Source organism: Macaca fascicularis, chromosome 17 (genome assembly GCF_037993035.2).
Source record: "Macaca fascicularis isolate 582-1 chromosome 17, T2T-MFA8v1.1".
Classification (NCBI taxonomy): domain Eukaryota; kingdom Metazoa; phylum Chordata; class Mammalia; order Primates; family Cercopithecidae; genus Macaca; species Macaca fascicularis.
Window position 1 is genome coordinate 73,688,898 of NC_088391.1, and position 22,778 is coordinate 73,711,675.

At 33.0% G+C, this 22,778-nt stretch overlaps 1 long non-coding RNA gene across 1 annotated transcript; it reads right to left on the bottom strand.

The window, feature by feature from the left end:
• Positions 1–918: 918 nt before the first annotated feature.
• On the bottom strand, positions 919–22,403 carry LOC141408943 (uncharacterized). The gene is made up of 3 exons (XR_012426691.1): positions 22,269–22,403; positions 6,551–6,672; positions 919–994 (listed from the first exon to the last, which is right to left on the bottom strand). It is a non-coding gene; the product is annotated as an uncharacterized lncRNA (long non-coding RNA).
• Positions 22,404–22,778: the final 375 nt, after the last annotated feature.

Below are 22,778 nucleotides of genomic sequence, written 5' to 3' on the forward strand. Positions count from 1 at the left end.
AATATTTTTTTACATAAAAATTTTGTGGGAAATGTTTTCATGCATTAAAAAAGCAATAAAGGTGTAAATTGAAGTGTATATACTTTACGGTAGCTACAGAACAGCTTCGTGTAAGTAGTACGAAGAAAGTAAACCTGCACTTATGTTAACTATGCATAGTTTCTTTGAAGACAAGATAATTTACCACACATTTGTCTCTTGGTATTTGCAGGAAATTGGTTGCAGGACCTCTACACATATCAAAATCTGCAAATCCTTCAGTCCCTTACATAAAATGGTATTATATTTGCATATAATATACACAAACTCTGTTACAAATTTAAATCATTTCTAGATTACTTATAATACCTAATGCAACATAAATGCTATGTAAATAGTTGTTATACTATACTGATTTTTTATTAGTATTGGTTTTTACTGTTATGTTGTTATTTTTATACTTTTTCTTTTATTTTTGATCAAAAGTTGGTTAAATCTGCAAACGCAGAACCTGTCAATTTGGAAAGTCGACTGTACAATATTCAAGCTTCAAAAATGTTAAACAGTGATACTTTTGGAAGATTAGCGATGCGCTGGATTTGTGAAGAATGGAAGAGCATGGTTTTAAACACTTGGATAAATATATTGGTGATATTTAAAATGGAAAATAAAGCATTCAACTAAAATTTTTGGAAAATAACAGACTAATAATCACTAAAGATAAACATAAAAGTAGTGTTTTTTTAAATAAAAAGGAAAAGCGGTTAATTTAATGCAAATCCAGATTTGGTTCTTGAAAGACTCAGAAGCTTGTTATAGCCCTTCTTACTCAAATTGTGAAAATGAATACAAAACTACTACAATCAAATCTAGACAACAAAATAAGTAAATATACAATTAAATATACATAAATATACAATTAAAATTATAAGAGATTACTTGCTATATGTTAATTGTAGGATATTGCTTGCTCCATGGTAATAAATGTGAGCATTTGATTGCCATGTTGAATTTTCTAGGAAAATGAAAAAAATTCAAAGTGAGTTAAACAGAGGTTGAAAATATAAATAAACTGAGAAAAGAAATTTGGTAACTTTTCAAAAAACAAACCTTTGGAAAATAGCTCACTTCATGAAAAAATATTTTTACATCTTAAGGATATATGATTATTGTGCAAGTTTTCATAACATAAAGGAAACAGTATTTGTCTTCAATTATTTTAAAAGTAAATGCACAATTGATGCAAAAACTTAAAGAAATAAAATTAAAGATTTATGGAATTCACATTTATGCCTATAGAATCCAAAATTACATTATTACTAAATATAATTCAATGTGGTATTTGAAACATAATTTACCACATTATATTCCAACTTCTTTTATGTCTGTAGCCAAATAACTATGTATTCATTAAAGAAGTGTTGTTATGTTGTATGAAAATTATAGGATTCTTTTTTTATTTTTATTTTTTTAAATAACAAGTAAGCTTTACCCTTTTCTCTTTCTTCTTTCCTGCTGTCTGGTAAGCACATGAGATGGCTAATGCTCCTGTAACCATTTTGTACTAAAAGGTAATTTTGATTATAAAATTACATGGTTTGAGGCTGATAGAACAAACCTGGTTCAATGTTCTCTTCACAGTGCTGATAAATTAGGCTGCTCTTTATATCTCAGTACCTATTTATTTGAGAAAATTAATTTATGTTTCTTTGTGCCATTATTGCTCTATCCTAAACGCAATTCTACAGGTAAATTATCCTGACATCTTAAATTTAGGTTATCCTTGGAGCATGTCTTGAAGATACTGTAATGATAATGTGCAGGGAACAGTTAAGAAATTAAACTAGTGCTCAAGGTAAAATGTGTAACATGTGAGGAGAATTTGAATAAGTGATATAAGACCAAATTATAAAAATATTATAATTTATTTTCAACAAATATAAAAATATTTGAAAGAATTAGCCAAAATATAATAAAAATGTAGTGGAGGAGATTATGAAGTCCTGAACTAAATCAATGGTGTGAGTACTTAAAAAACCTTAGAAAAAATTTGTCGGTAGATGTAAAATTACTAACATTTTGTAATAAGTCAGCTGTATTATATTCTAAATGTATAAAACAGACAAAAATATTAAATATAATCTGTTATACTATAATTTATATTGTTTCTGTAGTTTATGTTGTACAATATCCAATTCCACAGTGTTGCTAGTATTATGTAGATGTAGCATTACTTTATAGGTAATTTTCATAATACATGAAAGTTATGAATCATTAAGGGACATTTTCCTAAGAAAGCCTAAGCAATATATAAAAATCTTTAGAAAGAAATGTTGAAATTTCTGCAGAAGCTGAATTCTTTATATAGTCTTTATATAAGTAATGGCTTCAAGAACTACTCTATTTTTGCCAAAACTTTAAGTAAATTTTGGTGCTGACAGTGCAGAAAGTGAAGATGTAAAGCCATTTCTAGTTACAATATCGATTGGTAATGAATGCTATGCCACATATCAATTCTAAATTTTGATGGAACTGGTCTCTATTGGAAGAATATGCCACCAAACAACCTATAACTCTAAGGAAGAAGCTTAAGTTTTCAAGTTAAAGATGCAGAATATTTAATGATAGTGGTCCCAGACATTATTGCCAATGGAGATCCAACGGCGCTGTTTAAAATAAGATTATTTATGGTTTTGGTTGTGCTCTCATTAAAATTCACATAAGTTTATGTGGTTTGCGAATGATCGATTTTTAGTCGTGTTAAAAGAAAAACTTTAAACAAATTAAATTTTACAGAGTTTAATTGAGCAAAAAACAATTGACTCTCCATGAGTCCATTCTTAACATTGGTTTTGTATGCTCCTAAATACTAATTTCGTTACCTTAATTCAGGTTCCTAACACTGCTTAATAAATGGGTTATCATTGGTAATTTGACTTGTGCCATGGAGTTCATCCAAACTGCATATTTTAACAATTTTAATGCTGGCTGATTTCACATGAAATCTTGCAGGATATTTCCTTGTATGTAACTGAATTTTGTACCACTCGGGTTAGCAGATTTATGAACCAATCAGTCTCCTGGAGTTTTTGAAATTCTTACTCAAACCAAATGATATGATCTCATAGTTACGGAAAATCTGTACTCAAGAGTGCTTGTCAGTGCCTTTTCCATATTTTCCATGAATCTTTTTGAAGAAATAATACCATAAAATTCTACCTGCTTGTGAAGAACTTCCAGAAACTACATCAGAGTTAAGCAACTAAATGTAGAAACAACTTAAAATGGTCATAGTTAAAAACACAGTTGACAAGAAAATGTGGTTATTTCCGTGGCCTACAATAATTTAACATAATTACAATAATTATGACTAACAAAATATACCAAGATATGTCAAAATTTTATGAATCTCATACAGCATTAGGACATACATTAATAACATATTCATTGAAACATAACTCAAAAAGGTTAAACATTTTTTCTTACAAAGGCTTAAAATAATCAAAATAGAATCACAGGTCACATGACAAAATAGAATCACGTGACTAAATAATAGCCTTTCATTTAGCCAAAGTGGTAAAAAAATGTTTTAAAAAGCAAAAACTTTTATTCTTTGATAGGAGACTCAATTTTCCAATTGAAAGAGCTGAGGAAAATAGCGAGACAGACTCTGTTTTTCTATCCCTTGTCTCTCTTTTGCTCTCTTTCTCTTTTTTTTTTTTTTTTGCAGTTTACTCAAAATGTGAATAAAAATCTTCTACTGTCACAACTGTGCCACATGAAAATTCTTGTTTAAAAGAGAAAACCAAACTTTCACCTTTGTATTAATGTATTATCAATTCCAAAACTAATTTAATAAACTCTAATAAGCCAATCTCAGTCATTATTTTGACCACACAAGATTTCTAAAAACCTTTTGTTATCTCTTACAAAATTTTATTCTACTTTCTTTCTCTTTCCAACTCTTTATTTTTTATCTATATCTTTTCATTTCTTTAATTTGAAGCAATATTTAAGTAAATTTGAAACTAGAGAAAATTATTTTTTTCAAAATCACACATTGTCATGCTTTTACAACTTTTGTCACCAAAAGGGTAACTTGCTTTGTAATGCACGTTTTGTATATAGAATATTTTATATCTGGTGGTTTTAATTATACATATTAACTACAATTTTAACTCTTAGGAAGCCTAATTTTTAGTGAAAACATAGGAAGTAATTATGTACTGTTTTATATCAGTATTTATAGATGAAAGCCATTTCATAATATTTTAGAAAGACATGTTTCCTTAATGTTTTGCTTATTAACAGATCTAGATATATTTAGTTTTTCTAGATCATAGAAGAATTAGGTGACAAAGTATGTCAGTTGAAACATATTTAATAATTAATGTTTCACTAATTACAAATGACTTAGAAATTTTATAATTATCTATTATTTAATTTAATAGAACATGACTTTAAGATTTTAAATTACTGAAAAGTGAAAAATATTTGGAAACTATGACACAGGTACTCTCCCTTATGTCTTCCCCAGTCATTATAGGTCTCAAGTAGCCATATAACACCTAGGATATTTATGGAGGGCAAGGCACATCTGGGTGCTGAATTTACTCACCAGTTATAGCACTTAAGACAGAAGATAAAGCTGTAAAGACTATGTGTGGAGGGTTCAAGCCCTCCCAGCTTGCCCAGGAGGCAAAGTTGGACCATAGAGGAAGGAGTGACAGTGGGTTTGACTTTCCCTTGCAGCTGGTAGTGAATTCACTGAGGACATGTTCCCAGGCCTCACATTGGCCACCTGTCCTGACCCCAGAATCAAGAAGCTCAATACTGAAAACATAGACTAACAATTATATCAAGCAAGTATCAAAAAGTTTATAGAAGCAGCAGTTTTACGACCTTAAAACACAACGTAGAGGCAACATAAACCTGCCTAACTGTAAAACACATAGCAGAGACAACATAACCTGTCTAACCAGTAGACACATGCAAAAATGTCTGAATTATATTAAACTGATAACTCCGAAGCCATTTCTATTTTAGTTTACCAAGAATTTCAAAACTATTTCTATCAAGTATTATTATACACAGGTAACACCTATAGAAATATAGACAAACAGAGGCAGATCTTAGCTGTTACAAAGAATTCTCATTTGCCAGTTTTCAAATAGTATTTCTTTTCCCCATTCAGCCTATCAACTCTCAAATGACCTGTTTCCTTGGCCTCAGCAATTGTTAGCTAAACAATACTAAATTTACATTTCTAAAGGGATGATTCAGGTGTTACAAGGTAGAAAATTTGTATCTCAAAAGCACATAGCTGATACTTTAGCTTTAAATATTGCTCAAATATTTGAAAAATCATTTATTCAAATCATGGAAAAAGGTAGTGCATAAAGGCCCAGTTAAAATGAGATGGCTGAGAGAAGCATCTTAAACAAAGGTAGGACTTTTATGTCAATTTCAAACAATGGTAAGAATTTCAACCCAGGCTTCCCTCTTTGGCACCCTTACAAAGTAAAATTTTCTTTACAGTTGCAAATTTCTTTTAAAGAAGGATTTCAAGACAGGTAAATGTCAGAAAGGTATTTTGGAGAACTGTTTATTTCAATAGGTGGTTTTCTTTAACTTAGCTACTGTTTCCTTAACAAAAAAAAAAAAAAAAAGGCTCCGGATAGAGTCTACTAAAACATAGGGCAAATAAAGCATTCTTTATGCCTGGACTCAGCATGGACGGTTCTGAAAAAGAAGCAACTCTGCTTTACCTGAAGACATATATTTTTTAAACAGTTTATCCACCATAGCTTTCTCTGCAACTTCATGCAGGATAGTAACTAATTCAAAAGTTAAGCAGATCAGATTTTTATTATTAGTCACTTAAGCTTTTTATTTTCATTTTATAAAGAATCTTTTAAAAAGGAAATAAAAATTTCATATTCTTTTTAAAAGTTTATGCATATCAGTAGGCATGCCTGGAGAAGACTAATTTGGAAGTTTTCATTTTTAAGTGCATTTCTTAAAGGGCGGTGTGTTTCATTTGGAATACTCCACTGTGATTTCTAAATTACCTTTAGTAAGATTTCACCATTTCTAAAAGTGTTTGCTGCTTCTGGGCCTTAATACTTGCACATGTAAATGTGGGCATAACCAGAAGGTGAAGTAACTAGTTCTTTAGAAATTAAGAATTCCATTTTTATATTTAATTTTAATTTTGGCTGTCAGATATCCTTGATCAACTAAGACTATGATGTTTTTTTCTACCGAAGAATTCAAGAAAAATAAACACAGCAGATAGATTATTAAAAAAAAAAAAATTCCTGTGAATTTCTGAGAGATAGAATCCACACCTCTGCAATATTACCATTTACTGCCACTTTCTGTCTGACCCAGTCAGACAACTGAGGCCTGTAATGGGATCCAATCCAGCTATTCATCAAATCCATCTAATCCTGGATCTAGCCTAATTTTTGTTGAAACTTCCAAACCCATTTCAGATTTTTAAAAAATTATTCAAACAAGCCTAAGATACTCAAAACATAAATTGTTGAGCTTGGAGACAACTACTTACCCATAATCCTTAGTTGCTGGGAGAGAGTAATGGACATAATGGGTCCAGCGAACACCTTGCTTGGTCTTAAGGCTCCTGTGAGTCTCTAGAAACTCTAGTCCAGATCCAACTTCTGACACCATCTGTTAAAAGAGAAACTTTAGACAAATTAAATTCAACAGAGTTTAAAACTCTTTTATGCCTAGTGTTCTATTACTGGAATGCTAAGCGTATGGGAATTATTTATATCTTACTGCTCAAAGTCATCATCAAGGTCTGATTGCAAAACTTCAAAAAATTGCAACCTCATGCATAAATGGGTTAACTGAACAAAGAATGATTTGTGAATCAGGCAGCCTTCTGAAACAGAATAGATTCAGAGAGACTTTAGCTCTGCCAGTCAGTTGAAGAGTTACAGAAAAAAAAAGGAAAGTGATGTGCAGAAAATGAAACTGAGGTACAAAAAATGAAAGTGAGGTACCAAAATAATTGGATTGTGTATAGTTTGACTTTTTCTTATTTGAACATTGTTTGAACAGTTGATCACCTGTGACTGACTGAAATTCAGTGATCAGTGAAAGGGTAAGCTATTGTCTGTTTACACATTCAGTTAGGTTACAGTTCCCTATTTACAGAGAAACTTTTAGGCTGTACTAACAAGGAGGCAGCTTTAGGCCAAACTTAATGGTTGCATATATTTTGAGTCATATGATCTTGACCCTGTTATTTCCATAAGTACTTGTTATACTTTGTCTGTGATATTTTAGAAAAGAAGGTGCTTTTTGTTTATTTGGTTTTTTTTTAGAAAGTAGTTAAAGCATTAACACTTATAATGTTTATAGTTCTCATGATCAAACATAAATGTTTAAGGGCACCACAATCTTTAAACAGATATAAAAGAAATCAAATTGTGAGAAAAATATGTTCATTTTGGGAAGGCAAATGTAGAAAAATTTACCTAAAGATAATTAACTGAAAGTCAAGAAAGATATGTACTTATTTTCTTCAAATAAGCCTTGTCACATGAAAGGTGTGATCTTTGTTATTCACAAAATGTCAAACTAAGACCTATGTTTAACCCTAATGCAGGAACGTCTGAAGCTTAGCATGCATGAGAAAGGAATTTTATGACACATAAGTCTGAAGGAATAATGACTTTTCTTCATGAAGTAAGGCTTTGTTTATATTTTTCAATGATATTAAGAAAGTTTGTGAGAATATTTTAAAAGGCAGCCAAACAAGCAACAGCACTTGATTCTTGAAAATTACATAAAACTCTTCCCTTCTCGTAATTGGATTCTATTTTAAAATAAACTATATATAAAACATATCGTAATTTATTGACTCATTTTTTAGAAAAAAAACCATAAAGAATTGTGTTTACTTAAAAAATCATGGTACCCATCAACCTGTATCAAGCAAATGTCTTTATAAAAATTGTGTTGCATTTTGAAGAAAAATAGTTGTGTGCATGCATGTGTGTGTGTGTGTATACAAAGATACTGATTGATGATTCAAATAACTAGCAGGAATTTTATCTCTATGTCAAGGATATTACTAAAAACACTTCTGATGTCTAAAAAGTGAGACAATAGCTATTTAAATTAGCATTAGTCATTCCAACAGGTAATGCTTGAAAAGTAACCACTGATTAATATGCTGCTTTCTTACGTGTCTAATAATTTGATCAATGAACTTTTTCTTCTGAGTATGAAATGCATTTTTATTAAAAAATTAAAGGGTAACTAACTACTAATTTTGTTTAGAAACACAAAACTGATTTGTTACTCATCTGAAAGACTTTAGAGATTAAATTTGAATAAAAACAAAATCATAAGGTTCTTCTTTAAAAAGTACAGGGAGTTGAAGTTATACATGAGACTCAAAAATATTTTGATATTTAATTTCTCAAGGGATGGTAGTGACTCATGTATAATTTCCTTTTTACAAATCATTATTATTCTTGGTAATCAAATCAACATATGGTACATTATTGAAATAGTTTTTATAAAGCTATTTGTCTTACACTAACAAAACATTTAGATATGATTTATTTGTGTAATATCTTTCCTAGCTAATTCTTACAGTATTTAGTATCATCAATGTTTTGTATATTTCACTAATCAAAACATGACAAATAGCATGCAGTATTTAGCAAAGCTTAATATTGTAGCAAACATACTCTATAGGGAATATGTCCATTTTATAAGTTGTCATACATAACATTGCAACTAAAATGATAATTTTATGTACTATTTGTTTTCCCATAAAAACCCAAGAAATTCTTGATGTCAGAAGCTTTTATTTTTGAAAGTAGTAAAAGGTGATAAGCCATTTCGATTTGAAATTTGTTTCCCAAAAATTGTAATCCTCACATCAAGTAAAGAAATATTTGAAAAAATTGAAAATTAAAACAGTGGGCATCTGTATTAGTCTGTCCACATAGTGCTCATAAAGACATACCTGAGATTGGGTAATTTATAAAGAAAAGAGGTTTAATTGACTCACAGTTTCACAGAGCTGGGGTGACCTCACAATCGTGGCAGAAGGTGAATAAGGAGCAAAGCCATGTCTCACATGGAAGCAGGCAAGGGAGCTTGTGTAGTGGAACTCCGCTTTATAAAACCATCAAATCTTGTGAGACTTATTCACTATCACAAGAACAGCACTGGAAATACCTGCCCCCATGATTCAGGTATTTCCCAGTGGGTCTCTTCCACCACATGTGGGGATTATTATAATTCAAGGGGAGATTTGGGTAGGGACGCACAGCCAAACCATACCATTCTACCCCTAGCCCCTCCCTAATCTCATGTCGTCACATTTCAAAACCAGTCATGCCTTCCCAATAATCCCCCAAAGTCTTAACTCATTTCAGCATTAACTCAGAAGTCCAAGTCTAAACTCTCATCTGAGACAAGGCAAGTCCCTTCTGCCTATGAGACTGTAAAGTCAAAAGCAAGTTGGTCACTTCCTAGACACAATGAGGGTACAGATATTGAGTAAATACATCCTCTTCATATGGGAGATATTGGTCAAAATGAAGAGGCTACAGACCCCATGCAAGTTCAACATCCAGCAGGGAAGCCAAATCTTAAAGCTCAGAAATGATCTCCTTTGACTCCATGTCTCACTACCAGATCATGCTGATGCAAAAGGTGGGCTCCCATGGCCTCAGGCAACTCCACTCCTATAGCTTTGCAGGGTACAGCTCCCCTTCTGGCTGCTTTCACGGATTGGTGTTGAGTGTCTATTACTTTTCCAGGTGCACAGTACAAGCTGTTGGTGGATCTACCATTCTGGGGTCTGGAGGACAGTGGCCCTCTTCTCAGAGCTCCACTAGGCAGTGCCACAGTGAGGACTCTGTGTGGTGGCTCCCACCCCACATTTCTTTTCCACACTGTCCTAGCAGAGCTTCTCAATGATGTCATTTCTATACATCCTCTGAAATCTAGACAAAGGTTTCCCAAACCTCAATTCTTGACTTCTGTGCACCCATAGGCTCAACACCTCATGGAAGTTACCAAGACTTGGAATTTGCATCCTCTGAAGTCATGGCCTGAGCTATACCTTGGCACCTTTTAGCCATGGCTGGAGCAGCTGGGAGGCAGAGCACTAAGACCCTAGGCTGCACACAGCAGGGGGTCCCCTGACCTAGCCCAGGAAACCAATTTTCCTCCTAGGCCTCTAGGCCTGTGATGGGGGAGGCTGCTGCAGAGGTCTCTGCTATGCCCTGGAGACATTTTCTCCATAGTCCTGGTGATCAACATTTGACTTCTCATTACTTGTGCAAATTTCTGCAGCTGGCTAGAATTTCTTCTCAGAAAATGGGTTTGTCTTTTCTACTCCATCATCAGGCTGCAATTTTTTGAAACTTTTATGCTCTGCTTCTCTTTTTAACATAAGTTCCAATTCCAAACCACATCTTTGTGAATACATAAAGCTAAATGCTTTTAACAGCACCCAAATCACCTCTGTAGGATACCCTAAATCATCTCTTTCAATGTCAAAGTTTCACAGACCTCTATGGCAGGGGCAAAATGCAGCCAGTCTCTTTGCTAAAACATAGCAAGGGTCACCTTTATTCCAGTTTCCAGCATGTTTCTCATCTCCATCTGAGATGAGCAGCATTTGGTCAAAAAGCCATTTAGCAAGTATCTAGGAAGTTCCAGTCTTTCTCACATAATCCCGTCTTCTTCTGAGCCCTCCAAACTGTTCCAATCTCTGCCTGTTACCCAGTTCCAAAGTCATTTCCAAATTTTTGGGTATCTTTACAACAGCACCCCTCTCTACTGGAACCAATTTGCTGTTAGTCTGTTCTGACGCTGCCAATAAAGACACACTGAAGACTGGGGAATTTATAAATAAATGAGGATTAATTGACTCACAGTTCCACATGACTGAGGAGGTCTCACAATTGTAATAGAAGGCAAAGGAGGAACAAAGTCACATTTTACATGGTAACAGGGAAGAGAGAGAATGCACAGGGGAACTCGCCTTTATGAAGCCATCAGATCTGGTGAGACTTATTCACTATCATGAGGACATTACAGGAAAAACCCACCCCCATGATTTAATTACCTTCCATCTTGTCCCTTACATGACATGTGGGGATTATTACAATTCGAGGTGAGATTTGGGTGGAGGCACAGAGCCAAACTATGTTAGTATCTGTGTCAGGACTACATAAATATCTCAAAATTCACTAGGGAATGGATTATAGTCATATACTAGTGGAATAGAAAATAGTAATATGTTTACATTTCAATTTAATAAACATTACTCTTCAGAAAAGTTTTCATATATAGGAAAAAAAGATACTATAAAGTTTCCCATACCACATGTCATTTTCTCTATCAATGTCCTACAGTAGTATCAAACATTCATTACAATTAATAAATCAATATTGATGTGTTATTATTAACTAAGTTCACAAGTTATTCAGTTACTCAGCTTTTCATTGTGTCTCTTTTCTGGAACCAGGGTTGCGTTTAGATTTCCACATTACCTTTAGACATATGGTCTCTTAGACTCCTCTTGGCTATTATAGCTTCTTTGATTTTTCTCATTTTTGATAATTTTGACAGCTTTTAGGTGTACTAACCAGGTATTTGTAAAATGTCCCTCAATTAATGTTTCTTTAATGTTTCTAATACGATTAAACTAGAGTTCTAAGTTGTAGGAATCACAGAGGTTAAGTGTTATTTTTATCTAATTCTGTCAAAGCTGCATGACATCAGTGTGATGTGATGGTTGACTTTGACCACTTAGCTGATAAAGTGTTTCTCTTATTTTTTAGTGTAATGTCCCTCTTCCCCTTACTGTACTCTTTGGAAGGAAGTCATCATGTGCAATCTACATTTAAGGAGTGGAAACTTGTGCTTCTCCTTGAGGGCAAACTCTCTACATAAATTATTAGAAGTTTGTCTCTTTTTTCCATGTATTTATTTATTGAATGCTTGGTTTTGATTATGTATTTATGTAAACATGGCTTCATGGGTATTTATGTTACAATTTGGGTTAAAATTCAACATTGCTTAATTTTCTTGCTTAGTTTTTTTCCTAGTTCTGTTCTTTGGGAGCTCATTTGGCAGACTCTGGTCTCCTTGATACTTTTCATTGTGTGGTTGTTTGGTTTGGTTTGTTTGGTTTTCAGCACTTCCATTTTTACCCTAAGCTCAACTTCTACATTTTCTGCTCCAGCCCGAGAATCAGACATTTCTCCAAGGAGTCTTTTGGCAGCCTTTTTGAATGAGGCTATCTCTCCTGGATTCTTGAATTAAAGAATTATATTAGAGACCAATATTTGAGTTTATTGCTACTAGGGTGTTGCTAGTTCTTTCAGAAAACCATTCAAAAAATATATTTGTGTATATGCTATGTGTATGTGCATTTTGCAAATATTTCTGCATATAACCATCTGTCTCCACATTAAGCTACCTGAGTTTAAACAGAGATATCCAACTTTAATGTATCACCTCATGGATATTACCATATAGCCTCTATGTAACTTTTAACTCAAACAATGAGAAACTTGCTTCCCACCATTAGCCATCTATTTACACTGATGTTATGACAAAATAAAAGCAATAGAAGTAAATGTATGTTGTGAAAATCCAGGAGAACAAGAAAAAGAATCTGTAGAGTTTCTTCTCCAACATCCTCAGAAAACTAAAATCATCCACTAAAAGATTATTTTTTGCACTGAAAGAGAAGATACTCTTTAAATATGAATCCATTTCAAATTGGTAAAATAAACGGACATGAAATTAGAAGAGCCATGAGTATAGAATGTTTTTCCATTTATGTTGTCTATTTCTTTCAGCAGTGCTCTGTAGAGATGTTTTATCTCCTTTTTACAGTTAGACGGATTTCTGAGTATTTTAATTTTTGTGGCTATTGTAAATGGGATTGCATTGTTGATTTGGTTCTTGGCTTGAAAATTGTTGGTGTATAAAAATGCTAATCATTTTTGTGCATTGATTTTGTTTATCAGTTCCAGGAACCTTTTGGAGAAGTCCTTCGGGTTTTTTAGCTATAGATCATGTCATCAGCAAAGAGAGATAATTTGGCTTCTTTTTCTGCTTGGATGCCTTTTATTTCTTACCTTTGCCTAATTGCTCTGGTTAGAATTTCTAGTACTATGTTGAATAGCAGTAGTGAGAATGGGCATCGTTGTCTTGTTCTGGGTCTTAAGTGGCATGCTTCCATCTTTTGCCCAGTGTGATATTATCTATGAGTGTGTTAAAGATTGTTTTTATTAGTTTGAGGTATTTCCTTGGATATCTAGGGTATTGATGGTTTTTATCATGAAGTTATTTTGAATTTTATCAATAGCTCTTTCTGCATCTATTGAGATGATAATATGGTTTTTGTTTGTAATTCTATTTATGTGGTGAATTTCATTTATTGATTTTCATATGTAGAACCAACCTAGGATCTCAGGAAAAAAACCTACTTGATCACAGTGAATTAACTTTTTGATGTGCTATTGAGTTCACTTTGCTAGTATTTTGTTGAGGACTTTTGCATCCATTTTCATCAGAGATATTGGCCTATGGTTTTCCTTTTTCACTGTGTCTTTCCCTGTTTTGGCATCAGGGTGATGTTGGCTTTTTAGCATAAGTTAAAGAGAAGTTTCTCCTCCTCACTTTTTTGGAATAGTTTCAGTAGAATTGGTACCAGGTCTTCTTCGTACATCTGGAATAATTCAGCTGTGAATCTATCTGATGCAGGGATTTGTTGTTGTTGTTAGATTTTTTTTTTTTTTGAATTAGTGATTCAATTTTGGAACTCAATGTTGGTATGTTAAATATTTCAAATTCATCCAGATTCAATCTTGGGAGTTTGCATGTTTCCAGGAATAAATGTTTAATTTTAAATCTAAAATATGACCATAAGTCAGAATGAAGATAGAATAATAACCATTTACATATTTTATTTACTGCCAATATAGAAATAATGAAACCAAAATATTGGAAAATAAGAGACAAAACAGGAAAAAAATACATTTATTGATTATGATATAAACAATAATATGAGGCAAAGTATATCAATAAAAATGTATAAGCTAAAAAAAGATTAATAGAAACAGTTGACTACACATATTAAAATGGTTTAAGAGTAAAGCTAACAAGTATACTTAAAATACAAACATTTATACTTTTAGATAAAATTTAAACATTGGAATAATTATATTCTCTAATGAGTAAATGTAAAAGTCAAATCACCAATTTAAAACATTTAAAATGTCTTAAAGGGAGGAACCCAAATAAATGTTATTTCTATGAGAGTCAACTAAAACAGCGTGTTTAAATGGAAATAATGACAAGACAAATAAAACCAAGAAGAAAATCAGCATTTAAGTACCAGGCAAAAGAGAATCAGGCAAAAGTTTCAACTGGGCACAAATTTTCTTGAGCAAAGTCCAGGGGACAAGCAGAAGATGCTACGGATATGAGCGAGTACAGGAACACAGGGGCTGCCACCGATGGAGTGGGCAGGTGTGAAGGGGCTGGGTGCAAGAGCCATGTTTGCTTTCTCAATGAGGCTTCTCACAGCCTGAGGCAAGGTTTGAGCAAAGTGCCGCTGGAATGAGACGGACCTTGCCAGCTGCATGGGAGCTGGGTGAGACGTCTCACTACTGGCTATTTCTCACTTCCCTGGTGAACTATATAATACAGAAGAGGTGGCCAAGGTCGCCTAAGAAACATAAACTCCATTGGCCTGAGAACAAACCCCCACTCCCCATAGTGGCCAAGGTAAGCCCTAACCAAGAAGAGTTTGAGCCTAGATCTGCCTAACCCTGCCCCTATCTGACGGAATTTCCATTCCAGACTTTGTAGCTGTGCACAAAACATAGATACTCTTGGGAGCTTAATGGCACTGCCCATTGACAGAAAATTCAAAATATTTACCCTGGCCATCTTAAGTCAAGCTTAGGGTCCCCTACTACTATCATAGTTGGTGCTCTGTTGAAAGTACCTCTTCTTGGCTGGAGGCCAGTCAACTGAAGACATTACTGCACTCATGATAGAATAACCAAGATCATAGAAAAGAAAAGACAACACCTAATTCCATTGCCTGCAACATCCTGGCTAACCAGAGTTCCTGAGTGTGTCCACATGACAACTTCACTGCTAGTATAACCAGCATTCAAGAAAGACAGCACGCAAAATACTCTCACAGAGTCTACTTCACTTCCCTGCCACCTCTACCAGAATAAGTGCTGGCATCCATGGATGGGAGGCCTAAAGACAGATCACATCACAAGACTCTTTGCAGATATCCCCCAGCACCATCCAAAGCCTGGTAGCCTCACTGGGTGGCTAGACCCCAAAGAGTAATAACAATTACTGCAGTACAGCTCTCAGGAAGCCCCATCACTAGGGGAAGGAGGAGAGCATCACATCAAGGGATCAACCCATGGGACGAGAATCTGAACATCAGGGCTTGAGTTTCTGAACTCTCCACTGAAATAGTCTATCCAAAGTGAAGGAATCAGAAAAGTGATTCTGGTAATATGACAAAACAGGGTTCTTTAATACCCTGAAAAGATTACATCAGCTCCCACCAACGGATCCAGAGCAAGAAGAAATCTCTGAATTGTCATATAAAGAATTCAAATGGTTGCTAATTAAACTACTCAAGGAGCTACCAGAGAAATGTGAAAAACAACTTAAATTTATAAAAAAAAAAAAAAAATACAGGATATGGTTGAAAAATTCTCCAGAGAGACAGATATCATAAAGAATAAAAAAATCACAACTTCTGAAAATAAAAGACACACTTAGAGAAAAACAAAATGCAGTGGAAAGTTTTAACAGTAGGCTAGATGTGAAAAAAAGAACTTCAGAGCTCAAAGAGAAGGCTTTTAAATTAACCCAATCAGACAGAGACAAATAAAAAAATTTAAAAATGAACAAAGCCTCCAAGAAACTTGGGATTATGTGAAATGGCCAAAGCTAAAAATAATTGTTGTTCCTGAGAAAGATGAGGAAAATGGTGTTCCTGAGAAAGGTTAGATATCTAAAAGTTTGAAAAATGTATTTGAGGAATTAATTGAGGAAAACTTGCCTGGTCTTGCTAGAGATCCAGACTTCCAAATGCAGGAAGTTCAAAGAACCACTGGGAAATTTATTATAAAAAGATAATCACTTAGGCATAAAGGCATCAGGTTATCTAGAGGCATGACAATGGAAAGAACATTAAAAGCTGTGAGACAAAAACATCAGAAAACATATAGAGTAAAACATATCAGATTAACAGTAGACTTCTCATCAGGGATCTTATAAGCCAGAGGTATCAGGGTACCGTCATTAGCCTACTAAAACAAAATAATTGTCAGCGAAGAATTTTGTACCCAGCAAAACTAAGCTTCATAAATGAAGGAGAGATAAAGTGTGTTTCAGAGAAACAAATGCTGAGAGAATTTGTTGCTACTAAACCAGCACTGCAAGAAATTCTAAAAGAAGTTTTAAATCTTGAAACAAAACCTCAAAATATACGAAAATAGAACCTCCTTAAAGCATAAATCTCACAGGGCCTATAAAACAAAAGCAAAATGACAAAACAAGGTATTAAGGTAACAACTAACATGATGAATGGAACATTACATCACTTCTCAATACTAGCATTGGACATAAACGGCCTAAATTTGCCACTTGAAAAATATATAATAGATGAAAATCCATCAACCAAGTATCTACTGTCCTCAAGAGACTCACCCAACACATAAGAACTCACTAAACCTGTGGTAAATATAAAGATATTCCACACAAATTGAAACCAAAAGTGAACGGATATCATTTCCTATATCAGGCAAAGCAGACTTCAGAGCACCAACAGAAAAAAAAAGAGGGACATTACATGATGACAAATGGATTAGTCCAATAGGAGAAGATCACAGTCCTACATATATATGCACCTAAAACTGGAGCTCCTAAATTTATAAAACAATTAGTAACTAGATCTAAGAAATGAGATAGATGGCAACACAATACTGGGGGGGGGGGGGCGTATTTTAATACACTACCAACAGCACCAGAGAGGTCATGAAGACAGAAAGTAAAGAAAGAAGCAATGGACTTAAACTATACCCTAGAACACATAGATTTAACAAATATTTATGGAAAATTCTACCCAAAAACTGCAGAATATACATTCTTTTCTTCAGCACATAGAACATTCTCCAAGATAGACCATATGATATTTAACAAAACAATCTCAACAAATTTAGAAAATTAAAATTTTATCAAGTATTTTTCCAGACCACAGTGCAATAAAGCTGGAAATTAACTCCAAACAGAACCCTCAAAACTATACAAATACATAGAAATTAAATAATCTGCTCTTGAATGATCTTTGGGTCAGCAATAAAATCAAGATGGAAATTTAAAAACTTCTTTAAGCTGAATGATAGTGACAAAACGTATCAAAACCTTTGAGATACAGCAAAAGTAGTGCTAAGAGGAAAGTTTATAGCATTAAATACCTATATCAAAAAGTCTGAAAAAGCACAAGCAATCTCTACAAATTCAATGTAATTCCATCTAAGTACTATCACCATTCCTTACAGAACTAGAAAAAACCCCACAGAACTAGAAAAAACCCACAGAACTAGAAATCATATCTGGAGTCATCACATTACCAGACCTCAAACTTTACCACAAAGCTGCAGTTACAAAAACAGCATGGCACTTGTATAAAAAATAGGCATGTAGACCAATGGAACAGAATAGAGAATTCAGAAATAAAGTCAAATAGTTACAGCTAATTGATCATCGACAAAGCAAACAGAAACATAAAATGTAGAAAGGACACCCTATTCATTACATGATGCTGAGATAATTGGCAAGCCACATGTAGAAGAATAAAACTGGATCTTCATGTCCATCTTATTCAAAAATCAACTCCAGATGGACAATAAACTTGTATCAAAGACTTGAAACCATAACAATTCTAGAAGATACCATTGGAGAAACTCATTAGCTTAAGCAAAGAGTTCATGACCAAGAACCCAAAAGCAAATGCAACAAAAACAAAAATAAATGGGTAAGACTTAATTAAACTAAAAGTCTTCTGCACAGCAAAATAAATAATCAGCATAGTAAGCAGACAACCCACATAATGGGAGAAAATATTGAAACGTATACATCTGACAAATGACTAATATCCAGAATCTACAAGAGACTCAAACAAATCAGGAAGAAAAAAAAAAATAATCCCATAAAAAAGTAGGCCAAGGACATGAATATACAATTCTCAAAAGAAGATATACAAATGGCTAACAAACATATGAAAACATTCTCAACATCACTAATTATCAGGGAAATGCAAATCAAACCCACTGTGAGATATCACCTTACTCCTGCAAGAATGGCCATAATTAAAAAAAAAAAAAAAAAAAAGATGTTGGTATGGACATGGTGAAAAGGGAACACTTTTACACTTCTGGTGGGAATGTAAACTGGTACAACCACTATGAAAAATGGTATGGAGATTCCTTAAGGAACTAAAAGTAGAACTACTGTTCAAAACAGCTGTCTCACTACTGGATATCTACCCAGAGAAAAAGAAGTCATTCTATGAAAAAGACACTTGCACATGCACGTTTATAGCAGCACAATTTACAATCACAAAGATGCGGAACCAGACTAAATGTCCATTGAGCAATCAATTGATAAAGAAAATGTAGTATACATACAACATGGGATACTACTCAGCCATCAAATGAAACAAAATAATGCCATTTGCAGCAACCTGGATGGAATTGGAGACCATTATTCTAAGTGAAGTAACTCAGAAATGGAAAACCAACATCATATGTTTTCACTCATAAGTGGGAGCCAAGCTATGAGAATGCAAAGGCATAACAATGATATAATGGACTTTGGGGACACCGAAGGAAGGGTAGGAGGGAAGCTAGAAATGAAAGAGCACACATTGGGTACAGTGTATACTGCTTGGTGACAGGTGTATGAAAATCTCAGAAATGGTCACTGAAGAACTTATCCATATAACCAAAAACCACCTGTTTCATGAAAACTATTGAAATAAAAAATTATAAAAAAATTAAATGACCTAAATTCCATATTGCAGGGCAACAAATAGAAAAAACTTTATATTCAAATAAGTGAGTGCTATACAGTATTTAACTTTCATTTTTTAATTGACAAATAAGCATTACGTATATTTATGGTGTAAAAAAGTTACAAAACTTATGAAAAAATAATAAATACTTTAAATTTTATATTTTAGTATATAGTGATAATTGTAGGATAATTCATGGTCTTAAATATAAATAAAATTGTATGAAAAAATTAAAATAAAACAATAAAAGTAATTTGAAAAATAAAAACCAAACAAAAAACACACTTAAACCCCAAAGTTTTACAATCTTATGAAGCAAACATTTAATAAATATGTAATCCCCCAAATACATTAATTTTTCCACAACATCAGAAATAAGGGTTTTTTTTTTCCTGTATAACCAGTATGACATTGATATGGTTTGGTTCTATCAACGGTGTTCCCACCCAAATCTCACCTTGAATTGTAATAATCCCCATGTGTCAATGGTGGGATCAAGTGGAAGTAATTGGATTATGGGGGCTATTTTCCCCATGCTTTTCTCATGATAATGAGTAAGTATCATGAGATCTGATGGTTTCATAAGCATCTGACATTTCCCCTGCTTGCACTCACCCCTTAGGGCTGCCCTGTGTGAAAGGCGTCGGCTTCTCCTTTGCCTTCCATCATGATTGTGAGTTTCCTGAGGCCTCCCAAGCTATAGGTAACTGAGTCAATTAAACGTCTTTCCTTTATAAATTACCCAGTTTTTGGTATTTCTTCATAGCAGCATGAAAACAGACATTGATATCTAAACCACTAATGATAGCACATGAATATGAAAATTACAAACCAATATCACAAATGCAGATCAATTTAAAGTTCTTAAATAAAATATAAAGTAATAGAGTGAAATGTATGAATTAAATGATACAATATGACAATATGGGAAAAAGGTTTATTACTAGGGACCAAGTTTATTTCAATGTTAGGAAAATCATTAATTTATCATATCAATAAACCAAAGGTGAAAATTTTATGGTTATCTGTATAATGATGATAACACATTAAACACCCAATATCAATTTCTGATTAAAATCCATTAAGGAAAAAGGGGTTGATGAATATTTATTTTTCACAATTACATCTTATATTTTAGTAATAAAACACCATTTCCCAAATGTGCCATGAATCTAAATATTAAAAATTGAACACCCGCAGACATGTGTGTGTACAAGAAGAAAATATAAGTGAATTCATCATGCTAATCTGAATATACAGAACTGTTTTTAATAAGGATACCAATATAAAAGGACATAAAATAAATGACTTATAACTTGAAATTAGTTTTTACAATTTTTAACATGGGTAAAATGCAATTAAAAAGTCAAAGGACAAATGCCAAACAAACACCTGCAACATTAATCACAAATAATATACCATATCAACAATCCTCAGCATCCTACAAATGTTGAGGGGAAGAAATAGAAACGTTGCAGAAAAATTGGAACACATAATAATAATTCACAAAGTATGAAAATTGCTTGTTAATATAGGAAAAATTTCCAACTTTATAAATAATAAGAGGAATAAAAGTTAAACATATCCTGAGCAACTCTTTTTCATAGTTGATCAAAAATAAAAGTGCAACAGTATGTTTATTTGGGAACTAAGCACTCGTATATTGCTTTAGAAATGCAAAATGTTTTAACCTTATGCATTTAAATTTGATAGCATCTAATAAATCTGTAAATATTTTATCATTAAATCCAATCATCTTCAATAGGAAACACATCTGCATGATGATACTCATTGAAATTTTATTTGTAAAATAGTACAAAAAAAGAGCATATAAAATGTTTGACATTTTATGTTAAAGAAAGGAGAAATAAGAAAACATTCATTTATCTGCATATTTTAATAAAAAGAAATGCAGGAAGGATAAACCAGAAACTAATTAAATTGGTTACCAACATGGATAGGTAGGAGCAGAGTTGAAAGGATTGAGGGAGAAATACATAAATGAAAACACTTTTCTTATACATAATTTTATTTTGGGGATCATATAAATTTCTTACTACTCAATAAAGTAACAAAATATAAAATACGGTTATAAAAAGGACAGATGCTATATTTAAAATTATTTTTGCTCTGGTATGTAATCTCCAAGTGAAATTTATCATTCCAAAATGCTCAGCTTTAGTCCAAGATTTGGTATTTTTATTGTATAATTCTTCATTTTAAAAACTGTCTAAAAACTGAAGTACAGACTATATTTATAATACGCAAAGTCTATGGTGGCTCAATTTAAGGCATCTGGAAGTGTTTTACTTCCCAGTCTCATTATTAAAGACTACTCCTATCATGTTGACTAAAAGTAACATTGGTCATTTTTCATTGAAACTCTCCTTTCAAGCACACAAACACACCAGAGTATAACAAAATATGTTTCATAGCTCAATTGAAAGCATTCTGTAAAATCAGTTGCTTATCAATTTTGGGGCATTGACTTTTTACGAATTAATGTTTAACTTTTGATTCTAAAAATATGCACAAAAATTTAATATGATATTATTTTCCCCTTGCCTAGCTGCATAAATGTGCATGGTTCTTATTTTTTCCTTTGAATGGATAGAAGCAGCATAGATTCTATCATATTTACAAACCTCAAGACAGTATTAAACATGATAAACAATATTGCTGCATTTAAAAATGGCCTTGTTGAGGCCGAAAAGGAACTAGATATAATTAAGACCTTCTTTCTTGGTCACTGCTTAATATAAAGCTTTATTTTTCCATCTCTGTGTTTAATATGGGAATAGAAATAAAGTGAGATAAACAAATATTAATGAAGCCCTTAAGCAAATAGTGGAGGTGAAAAGTTCAACAAGCAATAAAAAACCTGATATTGAGGAAAAAGGATATGTGAAAATGAATGTTTATCTACATGTCATCTTGGATAGATAGAGTCTATCATTCATAATACTGAGAGCTCTAGTTCAGGTTTCACATGAATTTTACTTTCTATGATAGCAAAAAGCTCTGTTCCATAATCTTGGACATTTTCAAGTATGTACATACACATACACATACACACATTTTAAAGTTAGATAGGCAAACAATTCTGTAACAATCAATTAACATTTATTTTAGTAACTCTTAAGCTCACCATTCTGCTCTCATAGCTGAACGCAGTGGGGTATCAGTGATATGAAATATCATTTCTTTTCAATCCCAACAAAGTAGAAGATAGCACGAGTAAAACATCAAGCCACCAGAGCTAAGGAGAATGTTTTGGCAGTGTAACCTAGGAAATGCTCAGCAGAAGTCTATTTTCAGCTCAGCTGAAATGATCTGGAAATGATTCTTCCTGCCAAGAGGATTACACGAAATGTATATACCAAACTTATCCTTATTCCTTGCTTACCAGCTTTAGTTTGTGTAAATTGTCTCTGAAAAACCTTCCACTCAGTGAAAGAAATTGTTAGGTAAATGAATACCAATATAACAAGTTTAATTTTTGTTAGTATACTTTCATAATTACAAAGAAGTTGTAAAGCAGTATAGAGAACTCCTGTATACCCTTTACTTATATTAACATGTTGTTCATTTGTCTATATATCTCTTTCCAAGCACAGACCCATTTATTTTTGAATAATGTAATAGGAATCTGTAGATA